At 36.6% G+C, this 12,436-nt stretch overlaps 1 protein-coding gene across 1 annotated transcript in view; it reads right to left on the bottom strand.

Moving 5' to 3' along the window:
- dpr1 (defective proboscis extension response 1) overlaps positions 1-12,436 on the bottom strand; it is a 1,065,831-nt gene that overhangs the window by 501,124 nt on the left and 552,271 nt on the right. The gene's annotated exons all lie outside the window — the stretch shown is intronic.

The raw sequence follows: 12,436 nt of genomic DNA, 5'->3' as shown, positions 1-12,436 counted from the left end.
TGAAATGAACAGCATAGCTTTTAGAATACATCCCACTCTAGCGGATTTTACTGTCATTGTCAGACTCCCATGTTCGTGCCAACAGAAAATGTTTCCAGCGTGACACATTAATAAATGGAAATTTTTTCCATCTTCTCTAAAATACAAGCGATTTCTTACTTTATACTAGGTGAAATATATATATTTTTTCAGATTTGTATCTCCCTCAAATGCGAAGTACTTTTTCTTCAAAGGAACAAGTAATGGAGCTAACAAAGCAGAAAGGAAGAGGTGATAATATTTTTTTCCTTTTTTACAAAGAAAATTAAAGTAAAAAATTTAAAAAAAATATTTGCACTAACTGCTAAAGAGATCTGGCTAACTGGGTCAATCACGCAGCCCCCTAACAGAAAACGACCTTATTATTATCGTAACTTGCAAAACCTTTTCTCCAACGGGCGTATCTCTGTGGAAAAATCGCTGAATGGGCGTTTCATCCTTTTTTTCGAGAAGAAACATGAAGTTCCTTAAGTTAAGACATAGTTAAATATCCGAAGAAAATAAAGTAACTAACGTGTCCCAGGAATCCCGAAAAACCTTCCTGATTTATCCGACGATGCTATTAAACTTCACCACCACTTTTGAACCTTTCGGAAAAAAAGTAGGGAAATGAAAACCCTCGGTCTAAAACTTCAATCTATAGAAGCACAAACGCTCCTCGCATTTCGGGAGCGTGGAGAATTGGTCGAGGAGGCAGTAAGAGGGGAAGTCTCACTTGTATCTATTTCATAAAATCAGTTTAATGGCTTATCGCGATGCGCTCCAGACGTTCCAGAAATCGCTATTCATGTTAAAATTCCCAATGCCCGACGACACACCGAATACCTACGTCTTGCAGTCGTATTTTTCCACTCACCCTCTATAGAGCTTAACTTGGAAATATTCTTTGGAATACTTTATGTCTCCAAACCTCATGCCACATCATGACTCCATTGCCAATACGAGGAAATTCGGGTGCTATAAATTAATGGATGTCACCTATTTTTTAATTCAATTATTCTTGATGAACCCATCGTACTGAAGGCTTATTAATTCCTGCATGAAATCTTTGAATTCTTAAGATCCGCACAAGACGTATTTTTTCATTGGGCCAAACCGGTTATACATGACCTTTTCAAGGCTTTTTTTTCACTTTCCTTCCATTCTAATCATTCAGACTTCGTTCTTTAGCTTTATAAAAGTAGGTTTTATACGATCCCTAAAGATAATTTACTTCTAATTATCGTGAGAACTTTTTGGTTTGGCTCTCGTTTACCTTAGGTTTGTACTTCAGTGCCTTCTTTGCTTAAAAACAGTCTCCCTTCTATCACGACCTCCAAAATATCACTACCATTCAATATTGCTATTCCAATTACTCTACCTTCTTTGGGATTCCCCAGTAATTTTATTTCTTCATCGGCCTCTGCTCTTTGGAATAAACTACATTTGATTGACATAGGAGGAAGGAAAGACCACCTAAGCTTTCCCTTGGCAATTTAAATAATGAATTATCACAGCCAACGAATCATATAATTAAAGACATAAAAGACCTTACCCTACAAATATATCAGTCATCAACATACACCAGTAGAAATTATGACGAAGAATTTAAATTTTCCCCTACATCACAATTACAAGTTTATGCATCGTTTAAAAGTATCAAGTCCAAAGCACAAGGCTCAGACGGAAACTCGTTAGATTTTATCAAAAATCGCTCCTATTGATTTTGCTCTACATCACCAACATTTTAACTCATCGCTGCTCCAGGAACATTTTCCCTGTCAACGGAAGTGTTCTCTGATCAAAGCATTTCCAAAGAGGAATGATACTTCGGAAGAAAAAGATTTCCACCCAATTTCTTTTATACCAATTATTTCGAAGGCTTTTGAAAAGCTCATACATATATGACCAAGTGACGAATTTTCTAGAGGATAATAATGCTCTCGATAAACTTAAATATGGTTTTCACCATAGGTACAGCTCGATCACCGCATTAGTCAAAATAACAGATAATGTTAGAAAGTCAGTGGACAGAGTAGAGCTGTCAGGGCTGGTTTTTCTTGATTTAAGTAAAGAGTTTGATTCAATGGACAAAGATATCCTATCAGCACAATTAAGGGGCATTGGTCTTTCTTCACCCACTATCAACTCGATTAAGTCCTATCTATCAGATTGGAAATAGAGCGTTATTACCAACGGCTTGTGTTCCCAATGGACTGAAGTGTCACGTGGTGTCCCACAAGAATCTATACTCGGCCTTCTTTTGTTCTCTCTCTCTACATGAATTATGGCCCGTCAGTAATCAAACGATGCAAGTATCACCAATACGCTGATGATTTACATATTCACTTAGATTCTGTTGCTATCTTACATGACAGAATAATGTACGTCAATAATGATATAGAAAAACTAAATAATTAGAGAAAAGCCAACTTTTTCTAATGAAATAAATGAGCAAATCGCCAGAAAGAGTGATTGGATCCCCGAGAATTCTTGCTTCAATTAGAAAAATCAACTTCCGCCATTAATCATTAACGGTGACCCAATACCTTACTGCCAGGCTGTAAAAAACCTAGCGATTTGGATTGATTAAAATCCATCGTGGTCTTTTCAAGAAAACAAGAACAACAAATCAGTGCATAAATCACTTTTTCTTCTGCTCAAACTCAAATGCGTCATTTCCACGTCCTTAAAGAAACACTTGGTATCCACGCTAATCATACCGATTTTCGACTACGCCGATGTAGCTTACCAAGATTTATCAGATTATGTATCGTTAAAACTTCAGCGTTTCCTTGATTCGTGCATTATATTAATGTTAATCTACAGATATCTCATCAAATAACAAACTGCAAAAATAAAATTTCTTGTTTATAGCTTAGTGACAGACGTCAACTTCACACACTCTCTCAACTTCATCAAATTCTGAACACAAATACTCCTCACTACTTGTTAGAATATTTTAAAACACAATATCAGATCCATAAAAAATAAACGAGGGAATAAAAACCTGGTGATACCGCAGTATCGAACGGTCATCTAAAATAAATTATACTTACTAAATATAATTACTATTACTGTTTGCTATGAGTGGAGCAAAATCACCCCTGCCGTGAGGGAATATCCTTTGATTGCACCATTTGAAAAAACCTTAAATAAGACACTCCTAAAATCACAGCAGAATCACAAGTAAAATATTTCAGAGGCTCACGATCTTGTCATATTCATGCAAGTATTAGTCAGAAATATCCACTTCACATATTAATCTTACTGCTAAAATCTTATCTATACATCCAGTGATGGCTTATAGTATTTTTTTTAATTCTTATTTAATCGTATTGTATTAATATTTTTTCTTTCAATTTGTTTTCTTAAATATTTCTTAGTTCTGTGTTAGTCATCAATAATTTTATTTTCATGGCATTTTCTGCACATTTATATGTTTTAATCAGTTCTCCTTTTGATACTTCTCTTATTTTTAATGCATTACTTTATTTTTATTTATTTTTTTACTTTAGTAAGTTATCACATTACCATTATCAATCCGTAGGTTATCACAGTTTTTCACATTTCCCTTCATGTGTGAGTATTTCTGTCAAATTTCCTTACATTTTCCCCACAAAATTGTATATATTTCTGAATTCTTTGTACTCATGCATATTCATTGTAAATCAATTGTCAATATCTAGTGCTTTAATATAATTTATCACTAAATGTAATTATGTTTTCATTGAATGTATTTGTTGATGCGCTAGATGGAAGAAGGGACTACCACAGTATCAATCTCGCCCAAATAAAGCGGATTTTATTATTATTAAAACTTCGGCATTTGTTTTAATCGCTTTATAACGAACGAGTATTTCCTCCATTCTCCGCCACAACCACATCTCAAAACCTTCTAATCTATGCTCATTCTCTTCCCACAAAGATTAGGGTGACATTTATACAGTACTAAGTTCCATTTTAATTTCTTTACCATTTAATTTATCTTAGATTTCCTGCTTCTCATTGCTTCTGTTTTCTTGCAGTCCATCCTCATCTATATCTCGCATTTTTTCTGTAAGTTTTACTTTCCATAATAACGCCAATTCTTGGTTGTTCGACTCAGTATCACTTGATCACCTAAAATCTGAGTTAATATCCATCCGTCCACTTTTATTTCTAGCTTAGGAATATGCTACTCTTACCATTGTCTCACAATATATGTATATGCATGCAACTCTCTCTCTCACCCATCCGCCAATTGGGATTGAAATTGGCCAAATTCTAAAGGTCAATCGTACTCGTGAATACTGTGTATGAGTTAAAAAAATATTCATTTCATTTATACCTAAAATATTTAATTAATCTAAGGGAATAACATCTATTACTAAAACCTTGTTCGAAGTCATCTCACTTGTTACTTTTCCTGTCTTCAGGAAAATGAAAAGGAAACCATGAAATATCGACGATATAATTATGAAGATAAACTCAGAATTCGGTAGCTCAGAATTAGTTAGGAAAGGATGAAGAGAGACAAATAAAAAACTGAGGCGAGAAACAAAAGAGAGAAGGACTGATGACAGAAGCAGCACCAAGTGCTTTTACATAGGAAGGGTGAAATGAATTCTCTGAACAAAAAGATGAAAGTATATAAGGTAATAAGAACAGAAATTCCGTCCACATAATTAAATTAAGTGCATGGAAACTATTAACTGAACCTAGAAAGATTAATAAGAAACGAAAGAAATACATTGATGAATCCGATAGTTAAGCCAAGAAGGTGGAGCATTTGGCGCATCTTGTTAGTGTCAAGGACCAAGTTGATCAGAGTATTAGAGTTACAAGAAAATTGTGTTAGGCAAAGAACCTCTCACAAGAAGGAAAGGAAATGATTACAGGGATGTTAATTACAGAGGATGAGGAAAGACTAGTGAAATCTTTGCATGTGAAGCGTGGCTTTGTACGGCTTGATAACGTGGAGTAAAATGATAGCCGTTGTTGTTGAAGCAAGATGATAGGCGTAGATGGGATGTTTTTAAAATGTGAGTGTGGAAAAGGATGGAAAAAATGAACAGTATGTAGAGGAATCAAACAAAGAAATACTAGGATATACTGGGGATGAGACAGCGTTGCTGGGGGAACTAGAAAGAAGGCAGGAAAGATATATACTTGGCAATAGAATACGTAAGGTAGACGATAGGACGTCAGCCAAGCGAGGTAGCCAAACGAGGGTGGGAAAAAGGTTTTAGACGGAATAAAGGGAAATGGAATTTTTGCGAAATAGAATTAACGTTTATTGCAATGCAGGATGTCTTATTAGCCAAACCCAGAAAATGCATGATTGTACAGTACTATTTTATGTCTAATAATACATTCATGTGTGTGTGTGTCTATATACACACACACATATACATACATATACATACATATATATACATATGTATTAATACACACACACACACACACACACACACACACATATATATTTTTTTTTTTTAAGTAATCTACCGGTTAAGGTAGGTTTTTGGACTGACACAACTACCAAACAAATATTTTATTACTCCTAACAAAACACAAAATCAATCATCCTACTCTATATCAGGTCCCTCTTCATCTCTGAGTACTTCCTTCCTCCCTTCATCCCGTCCAACAACCCTATCCTGTTCCTTCCCTTTCCTCATATATATATATATATATATATATACTTATGCATTTATGTACCCCTCATTGATGTTTCCCTTCCTCTACATCCCTGCTCTCTCCTCTCTAGTACGCCCAAGGGCTTCGCAACTCTTTCCCCGAAGCCTTCACCCATCCCACCTCTTGTTTCTTCGCCTCAAATGCTATTATTCTAGCCCGTCAGCAGATTTTCTAGTCCCTTCCTTCCTCATTCCCCACCACCCTTTCCCCTCAACACATAACTTCCCGTCTTTATCGTCGATCTCGAGTCAATCTTCTGGTAACCGTATCCTCTTCCCCTTCTTCCCCTCCTCACTGTGTCCTCCCCTACCCCCTTTTATCCTCCTTCCTTCTCTGTGCCCTCCTTTTATTCTGCCAGCATAGCAAAACATGTCCGGGAGAACAATTTACCGCCAGATATATATTGCGGCTTGATTCCCGTTTCCGCTAACTTAAAGGGGGGGGGTCCAATTTTCATGCGCGTAAATTACCTTCGTTCCTTTCGCCCCTCTCTCACCCTCCCGTTTCATCGTCAGCCATCATTTTCCCTCCTCTTTTCCACCTCTTTTCTCCCTCCTCCTTCCCCAATTCCTCTAATCTTTCTGACTCCCCAGGCTACATTCTAGTGTTCTCTTTTTCTTTCCCTAATCGCCGTGTGTCAATCTTACTTTTCCTTCTTTTATTTAACTCCGTTGCGGTCTCAACTTCTCTCCAACTCCATTGCTCCCCCCCCGGAGTAAAGGCTCGCCTTTTGAAAAATCGGACAGCGTAACGCACTCACTGGCTCTCGAGTCCGTCACACTGATTGAAATTCTCTGCTCCGTTGAGAGATTCATGCACTTCTCGGCTTTCACGGGCACGAGAGAAACTTCGTGAAGTGACAGTTGGGCTGAAAGTTGGTGAAATTTGACAAGAAATAAAAACATGCTCTATGCTCACTGCATACGCCTTAGCCGATAGGACTGCAAACGAACCATTGTAAAGCAAAAGTCTTTTGTGATTCCTTGGATTTTAATCCGATTGCCTCCTGATTTAACCACTGATGGCAAGTGAACATTTCAGTCCGGAGAGTGATTGAAATTTCCTTTCAAAGAGAAATATATTCTTGGCTGGAATACTTGGCCCTGCATTCTAAGTTCTACGTGTATTGACAGCTCTCCTGCACAAACAAATAATTTATTTGACATTCCTTTTCAAAGTATATATGTTCTCGTATATTTCCATGTATAGTAATGGTCAAATAGGATCGGAACATTCGCCACGAATATTAAAACATTTGTTGAAAATGACTATCTCAGTCATTCATCCGTATTGAAACTATTAGCCATCTTCATTATTAAAACAACATGATCTCTGTTATTAGGCCTTTAATATTATGTGCATAAATATATATATATATGTCATCATATTAAAACACGCATGGCATTATATTAAATAAGTACTGGAATAATTTACAAAACACACCAATTATCCATTTATAGCGTTACATAAAATAGGTATCTATTAAAAGGTATCAACATAATGAGCAGTGTTTGTTTAAATTCACAATCTGCATGCATGGTCACCATTCTGCTAAAACTGAATCCGGAAAAAGTTTTTAAGCGAATACATTCTATATGTAATAATCATTCACACAGTAGAAATCATTAAAAAACACTGTCAACAAATCTGATCATTATTTTAAATGTAGATTTATGCATATGTGTCAGCGCATAGAATATTACCATGCAAGTGGACTCCAGCTCAGAATATGCAAAATAGTATACGGAATGATTTAATTAAGCTATCGATAGAAGTTTATTATTTAAAAGAATAAATAAGAGTAAAGCCCCAATTATAACATTTAGTTTTCATTCTAATCGTGCATTAACAAAATTACGGTTGTTAGGTCAATATGAAAATTAATGACTACGTCTGTGCTTCACACGCTTATTTATGTTAACGTAAGTACGTTCTATAAAATAATAACCGTACAATATTAATTCTCCCTTACAGGAATGGGAGCATTTATTACGACACGAAAGCTCTTTAATCTATCTAGAAGGGCGTAAAAATATTAATTTTGCCCAGAAATTTTGAGTTTCCTGACTGATAAAATGGAGAATGAAAGTAAAAGAGAAATAGATATACTGTTTCGAGAAACGCAAAAGGTATTCGATAACAAGACAAAAAATATTCTTGATGAGTTGGCCTAATCTCGAAATTGCTTTACTATTTTATATTTACTAATACGTATTATATTTTTTCTATTCTTTGCTTTAAATAAACTATGAATGATATGAAAATGGATTTTTTATCGAAGTCTGGTATATATTCAAAGGCCATTGAGGCAGCTGAGGAAGGAACGAGGAGTCACAAGGTATGGCAAATATTCAACCGTTCCTATTCAACCGTTTTGCCCCATTCAATTAATAAATTATGCTCACTGTGAGGATACGTGTTGAGAATTCATTATACACGTTCCATGTTGCTTAATTTTAATTATCCATTCCCTCACAGCGAGAAGGCGTGTTCGTAAGACAGGTTTGATTCGGTAAAGCCATAAAACTGTAAATGGATGGATATCCCATCTCAACGTCAAACCAATTGAAAAATTAAATGGAAATTCAGACTTTCCGTAACAAATAATTTCGAGTAAAAAATATGCCTTTAATAGAGAGAAACTGAAATCAGGTTTGGAATTACGCGTTTTCTTCTAGAGAAAAGAAAATATATACGCGTAACTAAAATTCGGTTGGAGTAACCAAATTGTATGTTAAATTCAGGCAGAGACAGCTGTTTTAAAACTCTGGATTTGTCTCTGTATGGTAAGTAGGCAAGCTATCCAATTCTAATTACTCCTCGAACAGCATGCAGGTCTCTTTTAGAACTCTTGGATATACCATTGTAGAGTACGAGCCAAATTTATGAAGGCGAAAGGTTGTTGCCCTCCAAGCTCGGAGCGTACTCCTAAAGTAGTAACCTCAATGTAACTCTAAAAATGGGAACTTAGAAAAACTCATAGGATATTTTTCAAATGTCGACTAAAAACGTGAATATTGATAGGTTAGGCTATATTTTAATCCCTGAAAATATCCCATATACATACAATGGCACATTTGATGTACTCTTTTTGCTGTCTTTCTGCTTGAAAATGTAATCTAGAATTTTCACCATGGGAAACCATAATATAGGCTGCTTCTAATTATCCGCAATGATTAAATTATGCCACTTAAGGCCACCCTTACAATTATTATGAAAACGCTAATCAATATAGTAATTAATCTATCACATACTTGACTCATTCAGTGCAGCCCTTTCAACAGCAGTCCTATTGAGTTATCATAATCTTCGTAATTACAGCGCAAACATATTCTATCGACACAGAGAACTCAAACGTCATTGTTGAAGGGAATTCATCCATATGCAGGAATAACCTCAATATCCATCCTGCCCCTGTATGAACGATATGACACGTAACGCTTCAAGTTTCCACTAAAGGCATGTGCAAAAAATACTGATTTATAATTTCACTTAATAATATTTTCATCGATTTTGAAAATTGAATTAACGATGAAATTACACAAAGTATTGCATATTATTTCCATTCATGAAGATGGAATTACATTAAAATTAATGCTCTATTACTAGCATGCCATATAAGAATTCATGGCTGCACCTTCTATGGAGATTAATATGGTTGTTTTCTTTTGCCTTCCAGATTACTGCGTACTGAGTATTGCGACCGATTCCAACATGACACCAGCGGTATTTTCGTAAACTCCACCATCAGTACATTATGGTGAAACGGCTACCTCTCATTAATGGTGCATGATATTTTATATTAATTTTGCCAAAGCTGAAAATTTTTGGCGCCTCTTAGAATTGAACCGACGACCTTTAGCCTTAGCATCTCTGACTTAATAAAGAGGTGGGTAATATTTATGTTTACTTCAACTAGTAATTTCCCGCTAACCCTCCAATTACCCTCCAAGTAAGCCTGTGTTGAGTGGTGTATCGTCTATTTTTGAGAATTGTGAAATATTTTGGCATTTGAATCCAAACGCTCTTTAGAGTAATGCGAAAAGGTAGCAGATGTCTTTTTCATGATCCCAATGATACTTCCTTTTCGTTGAATTAATCAAAATAAAATTTATTCATGTAGTAAAATTACCAAAGATGCGGAAAAATCTTTAAGAATGGGCATTGGCCTAGTGTTTAAATTTAGATGCATTCCTCATGTAGCCCCTAAACTCATTTCCAACAGTGCGAAACTCATGATTTACACAGTCTCGACGTTTTATACCAAAATTGGGATTACTATATGTCCTGAAATAGCCTCGCAGAAAAACTGCTTAATTAGCACTGGCCGCATTTTTATTCACGTTCAGACTCCCGCAGGGATACTACGGATAGGATATTACACCAGAAAACAATACTTTTCTATGCGTATCATTCTCATCAAGTGTTACCGTTATATATTCATAAATTTTACACGAATAAAAATCCGTTCATATATGTCTTACACCTGAGGGAGTAAATCAGTGAGACTTGGAGCAAGTGAGAAATTAAATGAAGTGTGTTGCAAACCGGACACTATCTACATTTCCCGCACTTCAAATGATAAATGAAATGAGTCGTACACCATAATGTAGAGGGCAGAAAGAGGTGTAGCTATTCAATTGTTTACAGCGTACAAGAGATAAGCATATGAACAAATTATGGAGTAATACAAAGAAAAGTACGTCGCATTATTGAGGGTCTGGGTTTCATCAAAATGCCAAAATTTACCCCGGAGGCTGAAAAATATTATGTGTTACAGTAATAAACGGGAAGTTCAAATGCGGTACTTGATGCCCCATTTTATCACGAAAAAATTCACTAGAGGATATTCCTCCACAACTGCAACGCGGATAATGCGCAGTTCTAGGCATGGCGAATACAACGCGTTCCAACCAGCACGCGCTCGAGTATTTAATTGCCACTGCGCACAATTAGACTCGCGCCTCGAATGAGAATCCTTACACTCCCTTCCGCCCCCATCATCCACCAGATTCTTTTTCCTTTCCTTTCTTTCCTGCCACCCCCTCCCCTCTCCCTCGCCTCGCCATAGACCACCATCTTCCAACGCCCACTTCTCTGCCTAGGACGGGAGTTCTCGCTCGTTCAGTCACCCGCCCTCCTCTTCTCCCTCATCTCAATCTCTACTTTCTCAAAACCTTCCCGTCTGACTGCCTTTCCTTCCCTTCGGCTCACTTTTCACGCCCCGCGAGATGACGAGGGCGAGGGGGCAGGCAGGTGGACAGGTTTGGGGCGGCGTGGGAGCTTCGCGAAACTAGGCTACGACCTCGTGCGAAATCGCGCTCGTGGGCGCAGGAGGACTTGAGAGGGGAGGGAGGGAGGGAATGGGCGTTGGCGTGGTCAAAAACCGTGATCGCGGAGGGGAACGTCTTTGAACTCGAGTGATAAACGAATTTCTCTAGGAGGAACTTAGAGCTAGGGAATCTTCTTCCTCCTCGATTCCCCCAAAATAGAAGAGAAATAAGAGGATGAGAAATGGCCAAATATGCTCATAAGTAATAAAAATAACGCGTTGGAGAAAATTTCCAAGATTTGAGTCAAATATTGCGGGAAAATGTGAGGCATTCAAACACGAAGACTATTAAAATTCAAGAAAGAAAAACATCCAAAAAGCAGGGTGAAATAGTGAGTCATCCCTAAACCAGAGATATACTAGTAAAATGAAACTTGTAAAAATAATAATTCGCGACTAAATAAATAGGTAATGCTTAATTCATGGGTTATCAACCGGAGGATTGTTTTGCATCAGCTTTTCAAACTATCCCCTGCCAATCTGTTTGTTGCTTCATAGCTCCTACCTCGACAGTTTCCCTTCTCTTGGACTGAATTTGTCAGTTCATCATAGACCTTCCTCTGTAATTATTCATTACAATTTTTTGTTTAATTATTATTTCCAGTAAAGTGTTGTGTCTCAGAATACCTGCGTCCAGTCAAATACCTTATTCTTCTCCTAAGTGTTACCCACAGGCTTCTCTTTACCCATTCTTCGAATGAGGTACTTCTTCATTTTCTGCTGTCAATATATTCTCCTTACTTATAGCATGCTTCAATAGCACCTTATTTTCATTACCTACAATCTTATTTTTTCTACTTCACCAATCATCTAAGTCTTACATTCGTAGAAAATTAGACTCCATAAATTATTTGAAAAAAATCAATTATTCGTCTGTACTAGTATTATTAGCGGTATATTTACGCGAGAAATAAAAAGTTAAATTTAGCATATGAGGAAAAAATTCACAAATCACAAGAAAGAGTAAAAAAAACGCAAACGGGTTTGTGTACAGGGTTGCATCGTCAACATCAATCTCAAAGGTTACCGATTTGCTACCCATATGTTCGGCTCCTCGGGGCTTATGGAATTATTGGAATACAAGAGTCACAATGACTGATATGAATCACAGGTAAAATAAAATGCATATAAAATTATAAATAGAGTCGGATAGGAGCATAGGGTGCAGGAGAAAAAGGTCGAATTATGTCGATTAAAACTTCAAATACTTCTATTTGATGTTAAACCATAGGGTTGAAATTTGTGTTAAGAACGAGCGAATGGGACATAGCAATTATTAAAAAATCAAGACTAAGTCGTCATTTAGTGCTCAACTATGCTAAATAACTGGAAACGTACACGCAAGATGTAATAAATACTGAGAAAGACTTAATAGCAATAACCTCGCGTAAAATTTCCAAGTGA

The sequence above is a fragment of the Hetaerina americana genome, unplaced genomic scaffold (genome assembly GCF_022747635.1).
Source record: "Hetaerina americana unplaced genomic scaffold, ioHetAmer1.1.p SCAF_1, whole genome shotgun sequence".
In the NCBI taxonomy this organism is placed as follows: domain Eukaryota; kingdom Metazoa; phylum Arthropoda; class Insecta; order Odonata; family Calopterygidae; genus Hetaerina; species Hetaerina americana.
Note: the sequence above shows the minus strand (reverse complement) of the source record. Positions and strands in the feature narration are given on the sequence as shown.